Source organism: Choristoneura fumiferana, chromosome 14, assembly GCF_025370935.1.
Source record: "Choristoneura fumiferana chromosome 14, NRCan_CFum_1, whole genome shotgun sequence".
NCBI lineage: Eukaryota > Metazoa > Arthropoda > Insecta > Lepidoptera > Tortricidae > Choristoneura > Choristoneura fumiferana.
The window spans coordinates 19,305,521-19,314,868 of record NC_133485.1 but is presented as its reverse complement, the minus strand read 5'-3'; the positions used below and the strand labels follow the sequence as shown (position 1 = coordinate 19,314,868).

The 9,348-nt window shown below is 37.4% G+C and overlaps 1 protein-coding gene and 1 non-coding gene across 5 annotated transcripts in view; one reads left to right on the top strand and one right to left on the bottom strand.

Annotated features, from left to right (window-relative positions):
• The window catches only part of LOC141435369 (uncharacterized), a 758,872-nt gene that overhangs the window by 114,603 nt on the left and 634,921 nt on the right, over window positions 1–9,348 (top strand). The gene's annotated exons all lie outside the window — the stretch shown is intronic.
• TRNAW-CCA (transfer RNA tryptophan (anticodon CCA)) lies at window positions 7,722–7,793 on the bottom strand. Its single transcript has one exon. It is a non-coding gene; the product is annotated as a tRNA-Trp (tRNA).

The window sequence follows — 9,348 nt, the reverse complement described above, 5'->3', positions numbered from 1 at the left end:
GAAACAAGAGTAAACACTCCAGTCTCCAAGCATACCACGCTCCAACTTTATTTGCCTCTAAAAACAAAAAAAAACTAATAGTATCCGTTGTAATACCCAATTTCCATACATTCCGCTCTTTGTTCCCACACAATCTATTACATCTGTCACCACCACAACCGCAACATCATTGCGGTCGCAGACGACAGACAAAAAAGATATTCAACCAATCCCGCATCGTTATAGGTACGACTATACTTTCAGCCGATGGGTCTTTTCTACGAAACCAAAGACCATAATTGAAGGGTCCACGGAAAGAACGCGTCTAGTCACCTAAGCAACTTTATTATTATAGCGGTTTGCAAGTAAGTCATTACGAACAATTACTATGGTTAATTTATTGAATCAGGCGTTACTTTGCGGAGGTCCATATCAATGAACTAAAATAATTTCCTTGCTACCCGCGACCTTACGATAGCTAAGCTTATGCAAAATATGCGTGTTTCATGCAGTTCCTCCACCTCCACACTGTAAGAACACACACAAATCACACAAACCCATCCATCACCACCACCACACTACACTGACGCGTTTCGAACTCAAACAGAGCTCATCTTCAGAGTGACACAACCGTACACCATGCTACCAGTTGTTAGAACAGTTGTGTGATTTGTGTGTGTTCTTACAGTGTGGAGGTGGAGGAACTGCATGAACACGCATATTTTGCATAAGCTAGCTATCGTAAGGTCGCGGGTGAGCAAGGAAATTATTTTAGTTCATTACTATGGTTACCATTTATTCAAAAGTTAAAAAAATATATTTTATATTATTTTCAGATGATTTAATTCAATGGTAAGACATAGTACTTTGCGAGCTCTATATACATTTTGAGATTAAAATCTCAATTAAAAAAAGGTGACTAGGGATGTTCTTAAGCTTTCAGTTCAGTTCTCTTAGGCCTAAAAGAAGGTGGCGGGACGATTTGGAGCAATTCCAGCCGGGCCAGAGACGAGTGGAAGGAGAAAGGGGAGGCGTTTCCCCAGCAATGGGACACTGTATAGGCTATTAAAAAAAGGTATGTTCTTTCCGTGACTCGTTCCGTGAGTCGGTCCCTAACTGATTGTTCCTCTCATCTAATCAAAGTTTGACTGGGTTGGTAAAAGGGATAAGTTCGGCTTTGTGCGAGAACGTACTCGTATAAAAAAATTAAAAAGTTTCACTACGAGTATTAGCGCAGTTTTACTTACGCAAGTTTATGGGGAAGATTCTTACATTATTCCGTTTTTTTTTGTTTTCCTAATAACGGTAGCTTTCAAATTCAAATGAAAATTCAAATCATTTATTCAGTAAATAGGCCGCAATGGGCACTATTACACGTCATTTTTTAAACTACCAGCGCTTTCGGAAAGGCCATAATTGCCAAGAAGAATGCGCCGCAAGAAACTTGTCAGAAAGTCATTTTTTTAACATAAAATAATTACAAAGAAAATACTTCAAAACTATAGTATATAATAAAAAAAGTACAAAAAAAATATAATAATAATACTGGGATGTATCGCCCCTTAGTTACAAAACTAAACACTTACTATTATATACGTTCAGTGGAAGTGTAGACTGCTTCCACCTTCATAAATAAATGAATAAAAAAACTGAAATTTAATAAATTAAAATTTCGCTGCCAAATCTAATAAATTAACGGTTTACAGGCCTACGTAACGCGGTAAACTTTTGCAATCACGCAGTTCACGGTAATTATGAATTAGAATGTACGATTTCGCCATCCACTTGACAATAAAGTGAAACCTGTTAAAGAAACTTAAAGCAAGTTTTAATGATTAACTACGTACCTATCAAAAAAGCTGTATAAAAAGTATAGGAAAAAGAATCAGGAATAATGCAGCAGAGTTGGTTAAATTCAAGTTAGGAAAAGCTAGTTGGAACGAGCTCAATAAGGTGAAACAAAAAACAGCAGAAGCAAAAGTATATCCCAATCGGCGTTCAAATCAAAATTTAATGAATTGCTTATAGTGAACCAAATAAATAAGGGATAAAGCCCCCGGGCGGGATCCAATGTTATCTCCTCTCCTTTTTTTCTCATTAAATTAATAATAATAATCATGTCAGCCGAAAGACGTCCACTGCTGGACATAGCCCTCCCCCAAGGCTCTCCACTCAGACCGGTCTTGTGCTTTCCGCATCCACCGCGATCCCGCGATCTTAACCAAGTCGTCGCTCCATCTTGTTGGAGGCCTACCGACAGCTCGTCTACCGGTCCTCATAACCGGTATTTTTGTGACTGGACTGGAATAGATGACATACCTAGTTCGTACTAATTACTAGTTCGTATAAGTTAGTGAATATGATAATGGATGAATGCGTGGCAAATTCGAGTATATGATTTATGGAAAATATTGAGGGCTCAATTTAAGTCTAATAATGTTCTTTATGTAGAACATTTGGCAGGACAAGGACGTTTCAATATCTCCACTAGCACAAATTTGTCTTTAATTTTTTTTTTTTACGACTGGAAGGCAAACGAGCAAGTGGGTCTCCTGATGGTAAGAGGTCACCATAAACATCTGCAACACCAGGGGTATTGCAAACGCGTTGCCAACCTAGAGGCATAAGATGGGATACCTCACGTGCCAGTAATTTCACCGGCTGTCTTACTCTCCACGCCGAAACACAACAATGCAAGCACTGCTGCTTCACGGCAGGATTAGCGAGCAAGATGGTGGTAGCAATCCGGGCGGACCTTGCACAAGGTCCTACCACCTGCAAAATCATGCAATCAGTGCTATCAAATTTCCTAATACATAACGTCAATTTACGAATAAACATTTTCATCAATATAAAATTCATCCTGTCTATGTATTAAACACTGATGATTTAAACCAATCTACATAGTAACCACCATTTTATCAATAACAAACTGAAATCAAATTGCCAGATACCAAAACCCATCTGAATACCACAATGCGCTTCTCGGACCGTGAAATAGCTAAATTGAAACTAAATTGAACCACCAGCGTGGGAAGAGGGAGCCACTGGACTTGCGCTTGCGCTGCCTTTGATAGATTCACCGTAGAATTCATCATCATCATCATCAGCAGGAAGACGTCCACTGCTGAATAAAGGCTTCTCCCTAAGAACGCCACAATGAATAACAACTCGCCACTTGCATCTACAATAGATTAAATAATAACCTAACCATAAACATTTCATTTTTAATACAAGATTTTTTTTGCTGACTGTACTTTTTGTTATGTACTTGCATTGTCACCTAAACTACATTTGCATATCAAATTTCAAGTCGATGCCATTAACCGTTGAAGAGTTCCGTCCTGTGGAGACGATCCTGGCCGGACTACCAGGATGTCACTACCAAATTATTGTCACGCAATTTACATAAGTATAAAAAAATTCAAGTCAATCCAGTTACTGGAATTGGTCGAATTTAACTTGCAAGATTTGATTACAGACAGACAGACAAACAGACAACGGGGCAGGTGAAACTAAATAAAAGCTTGTAAAAAAGTATCACTTCGTTGTCCGTCTGTCCGAGCGCGTATTTAGATCTAGATGTCTAGTCGAATAATTTTTCAGTCGCAATAAAAAAAATGTTTGTCATAATCTTTTATCTCCAAAACCGTAGATTGCTCAGAAATTTTTAAATTATCACTTGTAACCTCAATAGCTTAGGTTAGGTTTGTTTTATAACAATTCTGAACGGTTAATAGATTGAAAGGAAATAGAGTTATGACAAATAATAAGATCAGTAACATTATTGTTCAAAATAAGTAAACAAACAAAATTGACAAACATTACATAACATAAAGACTTGAGAAAACATTTAAAAGTATGATTTTCAATAAAATATGCGTGCCGATATGAACTCAGTCCGTCCATATAGCTGATGTAATTTAGGGGAAAAACACGGAAACTCATAAAAAATAAATAGTAATGTATTTAAGTAATTAGTAATGTAATAAGTCTTCTTTATAATAAGTTTGTAATTCTCTGTAATAAGTCTTCGTTGTACTATGGGTTGTGGCAATAAAATAAAAAAACATGTCCATAACTTCCAGCTATTTGAAACATCTCAAACGCGCCAGAGAAAGTCCAGAAACAACAAATTCCCGAAAGCAAAAGCATCAGATAGCAACGGGTTGTCATCAAATTAACTATCTTTACATCAAACCTGCTGAGCATTCTCACGAATATATATTAAAAGTCGCGTCGCATTGGACGATAGCATCGTGAATGCGGAAGTGGGCTACTTAACGTCTTGTTGTACCTAAGTACAAGCTTTTTACCGATTTCTATCCGTAGGTCGGTACTTGAAGGATGTGAAACGGAACTCTACAGATAGTCGAAATTTGCACATAATCTGTCGGTTGCCGCTACAATACAAGAAATGTATTTCTTAATTTTAAATTCATTTATAAAGTTTAAATATTTTCTCTAAATCCAACTCATACTTGACTGATTTTTATAATTTGTTGATTCCCGTGGGAATTTGGAAATATTTCGAAATTTAGATTCCATTGGCAGATCTGCAGGGCTACTACGAAACTCGAAGTTCGTATCGTACCGTCCCTCTCGCTCTCGTATTAAATAGTATAAGTGTCAGAGGGACCGCACGACACGAACTTCGAGTTTCGAGTTTCGTAGTAGCCCAGCTGATCACTTACGCGAGCGAAGGCGTGACTAAAAACTAGTAGTATAATATACGAGTAACAGACATTGGACATACAGCAATTGGAGCCTCAGTTCTAAGGCACGGAACCCTAAAGATAAGTCTTGGGATGTGCAGTCGGATGGTGCCGGTGGTCCGCTGGCGCGTGAAGGCCGGCGATGATTCCGCAGCGGATGCGGGTCTTATTGGGCTTCAAAGATGCCGACTAAACCCCGTTATTCATTAATAATTTAAAAAGAAACCCTTTATAAAACCTTTAAATAAAAACTAATCTGAAAAAAAGTCTAGTAGGTCTAAACTGTTATAGTACATTGTGTCTTAAGGGCGGTAAATAAGAAATTACGAACGAGAGTCTATTAGAAGCCCGAAGTCGAAGACTGAGGGCTTTGATGCGTCGATGTTCGTAATTCTATTACCGCCCGTGCGACATACAATGTTTTTCATCACATTTGCGAGTAATATTTTATATTTGTAAAATAAAAAATATAATTGTTCCAAATATTGGCGATACCTTAGGCTGCGCTCTTGGCAGCGCCGCCCTCCGCCTCCTCCATGTAGTCCTGCAGCAGCGCGCGCAGCGTCAGTACGGGCACTGATTCATTGACCGACCTTGGGCTTCATGACGAGAAAATTAGTACGGGCAATGACTCATTTACCGACCACGGGTTTCATGACAAGCACATTAAGGTCGAGGGTTTTATTTGGGGGGTTGCAACCAAGGTAGCCTACATGTTTCGACACTGTTTACGAGCAAGTGTGATGAAAAATAATATATACCCAACCTTCTATTCCTTTCTCTACATCGCGCGCGAGGCCGTAATATAAAGCGAACGAGTTTGGGGTGGTCATTCGAGCGCAGCAATGTAATACCAGCTACACAATTTTTCTTACATATCTAAACAGGGCTTTTAGCATCTTTGGATAGCCAATCTAACCGAGTGAGGTCTTAAAGAAAAGCACCAATCTTAGTAGTGCAGAGTATAGTCAGATGCAGTCGCATTGAGGGCTCATTTCCAAAGTGTCGCCGGTGAGAACTGGCGCAAACCGGCGCGATCCGGTGTAAACCAGTGCAATCCGGTAATGGCGTCTTATGAGTCTTGCAATATGGTAATGACTGCGGGTTCCTTGAAGAGCTGAGGTTATACTCTTTACCCTCTGGACTAAGATGAATAGAACGTGTTGATGAGGATATTTCTAGCCCATGTACTAAGTCTCATACCAAACGCCACAGCTGCTGAGCTGGCAACGTTGCATTTTTGTTAGTTTTTCTCGATTATTCCATAAAAATTGAATGAAAATTAAAAAGGTGGTCTGATAGAGCTGATTTTAATATATAAGTTAATATGTCTATGTGATAAACTGCTAAATATCAAAAAAATAATGCGATTTTTCCAATTTGCGATTTGCGAAGTCCCCATTCAGTGAGTCGCCTCGCGAGACTGTTCATTAAGCAGTGGGGTATCGTTGGATAAGTGTTTCTAAGCCATTGGAGGATTTCCACGACAAATTTTCGATTCAGCGATCTGTTTGCGAAATATTCAACTTTTGTGCAAATTTTCATTAAATCGAGCCCCCCCCCTCTAAAATTTAAAATAAGTAAAAAAGTAGTTTAAGAGTAAATAGCAGCCTAAGGTATAAAATAAAACTTGAAAGATACACAATACGAAAAATTATTACTTTACCTTAGAAAATGATTAAGTACTTGATTTTTTCGTAATGGCTACGGAACACGACACGCTGGTCCGACACGCTCTTGACCGGTTTTTTATGTATGGCCACGCATAACCTAGATTAAGGTTAAATAAAAAAAAACATTTATTATTTTTTGATTTTCAGATTTTTTGCGGTTTAATTTTTTTGTTCAAAAGTTTTTATTAGTAAGCTACCATATGTATTATGTTAAATTATGTTGAGTGAGCAAATTACTAAGGAATTTAAACAGTGCTTACAGTTGGGTGATGTAGTATTATTATCAGCTTATAGGCAGGTTTATGTTTTATAGAAATCTGGAGCCTTCATGCACCAAGGCCGACGACTTACGGACCAACAAGACAAACTTCTTTTTATGCAGGTACCTATAGAATAGCATAAAAACGAGAAATACTATTATTATAGCTAGTAGGTAAATAACCTTATGAATCTCTTGACTATGTTTTTCGTACGATGTCGATTGCATCTGTATTTATTTAATACTAAGGGGCTGTTTCACCATCCATTGATTAGCGTCAACCGACGGTTAAATGTGATGCCGTCTCCGTCTTTTCGAACAAAACATGGATGGTGAAACAGCCCCTAAATGTCATAAGTAAGTGATCAGTTTTGTACCTTGTCGCTTTCAGTCGTTACATTATTTTGTATGGCTTTTCAAACATGACGTTAACGTGACAAAGTACAAAAGTGAACACTTATTTATGACGTTGACTACGTATGTTATTAAGACTATAATTGGAATATCCTTATCATTTGAGAAACCTTTTTACCTACTAAGAATGCTATCGCTTAAAATGCTCTAACGAGCCGGCAACAACTAGTGTATTTATGTTTCATCTAAGTGACAATTCTTACGAGAGTTTATATGTTCTTACGGTAATGCCGTTAAACTAAAATACATGAAAATTATCATAGAAAAGGATGATACGGCAGTTTACTTTGCGCCCAACTTGGCGGGAGCACTACCGCGCCCCCAGATTCCGGCCTTAGCACGCCATAAATAACTTAAAGCTGTCTTTACTGTGTGTGAATAATCATTCCAAATATTCCGATGAACAACAACTATAAAAAAAACTCAACCGTTTTGAATTTTATGGTCACTTAGTATGCATTATGTGTTCCTATGAGAAGAAGTAACTATTTTATAGCATTATTTGCATTAAGTTGATTTTTTCCTTATGTATGAGCATGCTTAGTTTTATAGTTTTGCATAAAATATGTAAGATTTATTAAATATTTTATTGACAAGATTATCGATTTATTGCTTCCAGGTAGCTTTCTAATGACCTTACAGTATAATTTCACGCAAAAAAAATAAAAAAATAATCATCTTTGACCCCGACGTGATTTGAACACGCAACCTTCTGATCTGGAGTCAGACGCGCTACCGTTGCGCCACGGAGTCGATGCGAGTTGAGTGCAAATTACGCTACGCATACAATAAGCGTTACTGACGTCATCTATTGACGCGATTTGGAATCATTGATTCGTGCGATTATTTTTAGCAGCAGCTGTGTGTGTATTGTCTAGGTAATTGTACATTTCACTAATTATTGCAAAATTAGAAAAGCTTTTGTTTCTTTGTTTGTTTTAACTGAACAGGTGTTAAATAAATTACAAAAGTTAAAATACAGGAGCGAGTCTTGTAAATACCTACATAGTTTTTGCAATTGTTTACACCGGAGAAAGGAAGGTTTTCTTTCTAAATACGTTGTACACAACTTTTTATAACTACTTATTTTTTATTTTTTTATAGTTTTTTTACCAATTTTGAATATCTTTGTTTTACAGAACCTCTCATTGTCTTATTTTTTATCGATTTTAAAATCATCAGTTATGATGTTATTTTTGGGAGTTCCCATCGAAATTAAGCAAACATCAATTTCAATTCAACGGATCTAATTAAACGTGAAAAGTCGCGGGTATCGTCTAGTCGTTTATAACCTGGACTAACATTTTTCCCGAAAAAAAAAAAAAACGATTTCTGTGCAGATGAAGTCGAGGAGAACAGCTAGTTATCCATACTAATAATTATAAATGTGAAAGTGTGTTTGTTTGTTTGTCTGTCTTTCACGCAGCAACAAAGCGACGGATCGACGTGATTTTTGGCATAGAGATAGTATATGGGCCAGAGAGAGACATTGGCTACTTTTCATCCCGGAAAATAAAAAGTTCCCGAGGGAACAGCGCGTTATAACCGAATTCCACGCGGGCGAAGCCGCGGGCGAAAGCTAGTAATAAAATAGGTGTGTTTACTGACTGTTATCTACAATCATTATTGTAATGTTTTCAATGGTCTGTGGATAACAGGTCGAGAGTCGCCACTTGTGATATCGGAAACTTTATCAATGAGGAAATAGATAATATTTGATAATCCTTGACACCAAACAAATCGGTGTCAAAGCGATTTTACCGTTTCGATTTTTACAGTATGGATTTGTTACCTACAATTGTATTTGTGTTTATTAGGTAGCTGGTTATTAGTGGCTCTGTATTTTTCGAAAAGGCTAGAATATTATATTTTCTTATGGTCAAACCCCAAGGCATTGGCATTTTGAAAAGTGAAAAAACTAAAAGGCCTGTTTCCTAAGAAATGATAAATATTAGGTCCGTTAGATGATCAGAAAATATCTGTACCTACAAGTTGAGGCATTTCGATAGTATGGTAGGTACAGAATGTTGCAGTTATTCTATGTGACCATTAGATGGCGCTAGAATTCGCTATAAGTTGAGAAAGAACTGTTACGTACGATGTCTTAGAAAAAGTTTTGCGATTGGAAAGAATAACTTTATTATTATTTTATTAATACATCTTTCGGTGTTTATAAGAAATACATTCCTTAATATTAAAGATACCTATGAATTTGTTGGCTCAGCGCGCGAGACCAACTCGTACTTCAGGCCGCTTAACGTATTGAATCCCCCGTTCCATAGCCCCACCAAAGTGCGGGGAGTGACGC